This window comes from Ricinus communis, chromosome 5 (assembly GCF_019578655.1).
Source record: "Ricinus communis isolate WT05 ecotype wild-type chromosome 5, ASM1957865v1, whole genome shotgun sequence".
NCBI lineage: Eukaryota > Viridiplantae > Streptophyta > Magnoliopsida > Malpighiales > Euphorbiaceae > Ricinus > Ricinus communis.
The window spans coordinates 18,389,915-18,396,017 of record NC_063260.1 but is presented as its reverse complement, the minus strand read 5'-3'; the positions used below and the strand labels follow the sequence as shown (position 1 = coordinate 18,396,017).

Here is a 6,103-nt window from a genome sequence, read left to right as displayed (position 1 = left end):
AAAGGAAAAATCTATTTCTAGCATCTCTTTAATCCAAATTCTTTGGTTTAATTAACTTGCTTATTTCATAAGAATGCACATTATTCTGTTGATAACTTGATGTCAATTCCTCCCCTTTTTGTTAATTTCATAAATATTTTATATTTTAAATATATATAGAGAGAGAAATTTTAATTTATCTACAATTATTTTTTTGATGTTTCAAGAAATATAAGGATCTAATTAACTTCTAAGCTCTAGCTCTTTAAAATATAAAACATAAACTGTAACTTGAATAAACATTAGTCATTAATCATAATTTTTTCTTATTGAATTATATTTTTTATACAAAATGAATTAATTTTTAAATTCTTATATTTTAATAATTGTACAATTTAAATATATAAGAAATTCTTTATAATCTTTCTTATAATTATATAAGTTCAATATCACATATACATCATAATAATATAATATATTTTATTAATTATATATATTGAAAATACACTAATAAAAAATAGATAAAGTTTATATGGTTTTATATCCTCAAAAATTGTCATATATATGTCAATATATCATGTAATATTCAGTATTTCATTTTTGAATAATAATAATAATAATAATATTTATTTATATATATATCAAAAAAAAATAATTTTCCCTCCTTTTTTTCTTTCCCTCCCATTCCCCTCTCTTTTCCTCTTTTCCTTTCCCCTCTCTTTTCCTCTTTTTCCTTCCTTCCTCCCTCTTCCTCTCTCCCTCTCCTTCTTCCCTTCTCCCTCCTTTCCGCCGGTTGCCTCACTTTCCCCGTCGCCTGCGCTCCGCCAAGCTGCCGCCGCTGCCGCCAGCTCCTTTCCTTTCCGCTGCCGCCGACGTCGACCGAAAGTAGGGGGCTGTCATCGTCGTTCGGCATCTTGCCGGCGTGTTTTCGGCGATCCGACGCCGGAAACGAGTTCCTCACCCCCGAAAACCCCGGAAACAGCTCTCCTCCGCCAGAAAATCCTCGCCGGCAGTCTTGGGAAGTGTCGCCGGAGCAGCAATTTTCCGTCCACGATCCGCCGCCTTCCGGCAACTTTCCGGCCAAAACTCTTGTACTTCCGGACTCCCCGCAACTCGAGCTTCGCGTAGGCGCTTCCGGATTCGAATTCCGACACCGTTGGCAAGACCGGTTTCCAGACCCCGGTGTTTTTCCGGACGCTAGAAATATTTTAATTTTCACTTGGTATAATTTTATTTAGACTTTGAAAATTATGTTATAATATTAGAAAATTATTACGGCTATTAATTACTTGTGATGGTTAGTTTAAAAATAAATTGAATTTAATTATTTGTGTTATGGTGTTGTGGAGTCGGAAAAATATTAATACAGTTTTTTTGGTCCGGCTCCTATTATTTAATTCTAGCATATTTGAAGTATTTTTTTGGCAGGTCCTGTTTTACGGGGGTAAATGTCTGTATTTTAAGAAAGGTTTTGCCGGAGTTTTGGTAGAATTCCTCCGAGTCGAGATTCTTAGACAATCAGTCATAGGAATCTAGACCTAGGATTAATGGTCAGTTGTTTCAACGTTTTGATAAATTGTTTTTCTGTTATTAGATAATCTGTCTGTTTGGCTCGCTCCAACCGAGGCACTGGAGCAGAGCAAAGAGGTCGCCAAAGCTGTGAGTTAAAGTCATATATCGATTATGCACGTGTTATGTATAAATTTTTGATTTGCAATTATTCATTTAATTATTATTCATTTGTATCATGCTTTGATTGCTATTCATTATATATCATTTTCTTTATCATTGATTTTAATATTGCATGATGAGACGGGATGGGACGGTAGTAGAACACATTAGGTTGAAGAGCGTACCGATATAGGTCCGAGAGTGATGGAAAAGGGTAAATAGGTAAATTTGAAAAGTAAAGATTAGGATTTGCCCTGGTCGCATCGCACTCTAGGCTTAGTAGAGTGTGGTTGCCGGAGTAAAGATCACTGGTCGAACATTGCTCTCTGGGCGCCGGCTTATTTGGATACCTAAGTGACTAGACTGGAGGTAAGGTCCCTAGTCGAGCATTGCTCTCTGGGCGCCAGTCTTATTGGAATAAGAGAGCCGAAAGGCTTAGGCTGATAGTGAATATTAAGTGACTGGACTAGAGTCAAGGATCCTGGTCGAGCTTTGCTCTCTGGGCACCAGTCCTATTAGAATGAAATTAGTCGGGATGTTAGAGTTGAGATTAGCCGAGATGTCAGTATGGAGATTGATCGAGATGTTTGTGTTGAGATTAGGGATCTACTAGAGTACTCCGTCCCATAGCGTGTGAGAATTATTTTATTTAATTTAAGCATGACATGACACGTTTATTTTTACATGACTTATTATTTATTTCAAATTAAATAAATGTGTTATTGAGATGTTTGCAACTGTTTTTAGATATATGATTTTAACTCACTCTCGAGACTGACAGTCTCAATTTTATTGTTTTTTAGATTCGTGACTGTTAGTCTTCCCGCGACTCTTATCTAATAACCTGACTCCTTCATCATTGAGTGATGTAATTTATTTGGTATGTTAATTTGTAAAATTTTAGATTCTCTGCAGTTGAATTAATAGACTTATCTGTTGTATTTCCTTGTAGTTTTGGGTCTCGTTTAATTCTTCTGGCAGACCGAATTAATTGTTTGAATTTAATGGTTACGAAATTGTAGAATTAATAGTATTAAATGAAATAAAATTTATTTAAGTTAGTGAATGTCAGGCCTACAAATGGGAGCGATAGCGGCTAGATCCAAGAAGCCATAAGCCGTTGTGACATATCAGATATCTTTCCATTGTTTTAACAGTGTTTTCATTTTCTTTTTTTGTTTTGAATAAATTTTTCATATTCTTAATTTATTTCTTATATAAGAGCATGGAGCATACAAAATATATAAGCAAAATGCTTTTTTAGGTGTTTGGACTTTTCATATTTATTTTGTTGAATTTTTTAATTTTTATTTTATTTTATTAAATTTTGTACTTCTATTTTTGTACTTTATTGAAGACTTAATAATTTTTACTTCAAATAAAAATAAAAGTGCATGAGTTCAATATAACAAATAAATATGAATATGTATAAGAAATTTTTAATTAAATCAAAAATAAAAGTATAAGAGCTTAATAAAATAAAATTAAAAAATCTATAGGCTTAATAATAGATTTTTTCAAATATATATAAGTCGACATATTATGGATAAAATAGAAAAAGGAAGAGATATATATCATTTCAATTTGACAATTTAATTTGACTCACCTAAAACCCGACCCATCTAAATCCAAATTTTAATACAAGATTAAATATTCAAATTCAAAATGACCCAAACCAAAACTGTTCGAATTCAAAATGATTCAAACCCGAAGCAACCTAAGACTGAAGTAATCTAAAACTCGAGTGATTCGAGGCCAAAATAGTTAAAAATCGAAAATAACCTGAACCTGAAATGATCTGAATCCGAGATTGGCACGATCTGAGATTTAATAATACCTGAATTTATTATCGAATTTATAATCGACACAACCTTATTCAAAATCTAAAATGACTCTAAATATAACTTTTCTATTAAAATAAAAGTAACATATTGGTGACATTTAATTATCACATATAACTATTTTTAATTATTTTAATATATTTTATAATATCATCTTTATATTTTTAATTTTTTAAAATTGTTGCTTTATAAATTATTAATCATTAAATAAAATAATTAGTTTGAATTTATATACAAATATTAATAATTAATGATATTAAAAATTAATCAAATAAAATAATTGAAGTTAAGAATCTTGTAATTTAGCTCTCTTTCAGATCAGGAAAGAGCTCTCAGAGATCTTCTTTTCTTTTGGAAGATACAAGAATTTAAATTTTTCTTTAAGAGAATGAACTTATTTTATGTTATATTTATGAGAAAAAAATATTTTAGACTGAAAATAAAATTATATTTTAAAAAATTAATTAATAACAATAAATAGTTTTTTTACAAAAATCAATAAACTTAATTAATAATGAAAAATTAACTAAATAATTTTCGATGTTAACAACATTTTGAATTTAAATATTTTTAATTTACAGCATTTTCATAAATAAATTAAATAATTAAGTTAATTATTCTGAAAATTAATAAAACTTCTATTTTTTTATTTTTATTTAACTTTTGAAGAAAAATTCAAGGTGCACAAAAAGAATAGTTCAATAAAGAGGCAATAGTCCACCACAATATAGAAATTTGAACTTCGAATCTTCAACTAGAAATTTTTTATAAAAAAAGTTAAATATATAAAATTTTACTAGATAAAATTCATGAGATTAAAAAAATAAAATCAAATAATTAATCATAAAATTTAATTCGAATCCAATAAATTAATCTAAAACTCTATTTAAAATTCGAGACAACCCGAACTAATTTTTTTTGAACCCGTAATAAATTCGAATCTAAAAAAAATAGGACTAGAGAGATCCGAATTCGAACCAACCCAAACCTAAAAATAGCAAAATTCAATATCATTCGAACCTGAAATTATACGAACTCGAGAAGAATCCAAAATAATCAAATTCAAAATGATCCAAAATCTGAAATGTTGTTATCACATATGGATTTGACCGCCCATTTACCATCTTTATACTCTGAGTTTAACTTTGAATCTTTGACTCTTTATCTTGATTGGGCCAATCGTACTAAAAAAATAAAAATACTAAATATTTATTTTTATTTGTTTTAATCTTTATCTATGTAATATATAATATTTTTATTAAATGATTTCTTAATATTTTAAGATTAATGGACAATTCTATAAAAATATTATATAAGACGTGAAGTGGGCAAGACTTAACAAATAAAGGTGGATTGTGCAGCATTATTTTAAAAAAATTAATAATAATAGGAGGATTTTCCTTCATTCACTTCCCTTCCCCCTACCTTTAGCCTCAAATCCATGCATAATGTTAGGAAGGTGAACTCCACGCATGGGGTTTCAGATTTGACAAGTGAACCACCAGAGCAGCAACCATAATTCATCACCCATATAATATGGAACCTAAATATGACAGTGAGGGAAGGGTAAGAAGCTCTTTAATAAGGCAGCTGGCAATCAAGAACTAGTTCAGAGATAGCAAATCAGAAGGTGTAAGATTTGGTATATAGACCGTTTTACTCTCTGGTCCAACTTTTTAAAGTTTGTAGCCTCCTCACTTTTATCACAGTCCAACATCCATATCAGAAAAGATCCAGTAACTGAGGACAGTGACAAAACCTGATAAAAAGAAGGGTACTGAAAAGAAAAAAGGTAAAAAGGTGGGGTATTTCTTCCCTCTGATACCAAAGTCCACCTTCATTGCAGTATAGAAGACCAAAAGGCAGAACCAGACCCTTAAAGATTCCTGGATGATCTCTTTTCTTTTATCTGTTTCTTTTATTAGAGTTCTCTCACATGGCAAGTGGCCATGGATAGGAATTTTACAGGGAAGGAAAAGAAAAGTGAAAAATATAAAAGGGTATGCAAAGCAAAGAAGTTGAGAATTATTCCTCTGGTCCCATTTATTATTGCACTGTACATATTCATTTTTGTTGGACCATCAATCATCAAAACTAAAGTTTTTTTTCTCTGATGAAAAGTAATAAAGAAAATAAACCTACCATGAAGTTATGGATGGGTTGTTCTCCCTTTTATTATGATCATTATCTTTTCTGTACAACCTTTTCTTTGATTATGCTCCTTTCTTTTGACCATAATAAAAAGGACTATGCAATTAGGTGAAGTTGTTGAGCGGTAACCAGTTGTTTTTATTAATTAGAAAACAAAGATGATTGGTAATTCAATATAAGTAATCATCCCATTATATTACCATAACTCTCATCAGCAGTAATGAATAACAGCAACAAATAATACTTAACGCAATATTAGTGAAAGTTAATCATGGATCCATATGTTTTTGCCTCGCCATAGATGTATATTTTAAGCAAAATTTTTTGTTTAACTCGCTTTCTCATTTATAATAGCAACTGGAATAATATTTTAATGTATTTTGTTTATTTTCTTGAATCTCTTTCCTTCTACTTATAATAGCTATTTATCGGTACTTGTTTTTTCAATTATCAATCCAAAG

The 6,103-nt window shown here is 30.2% G+C and overlaps 1 long non-coding RNA gene across 2 annotated transcripts; it reads left to right on the top strand.

The window, feature by feature from the left end:
- Positions 1–586: 586 nt before the first annotated feature.
- On the top strand, positions 587–2,935 carry LOC125369978. 2 transcript variants are annotated; one of them, XR_007215694.1, is made up of 4 exons: positions 587–1,201; positions 1,574–1,638; positions 2,454–2,530; positions 2,723–2,935. It is a non-coding gene; the product is annotated as an uncharacterized LOC125369978 (long non-coding RNA). The 2 variants fall into 2 exon arrangements; XR_007215695.1 differs by lacking the exon at positions 2,723–2,935 and having other exon boundaries at positions 640–1,201; positions 2,454–2,670.
- Positions 2,936–6,103: the final 3,168 nt, after the last annotated feature.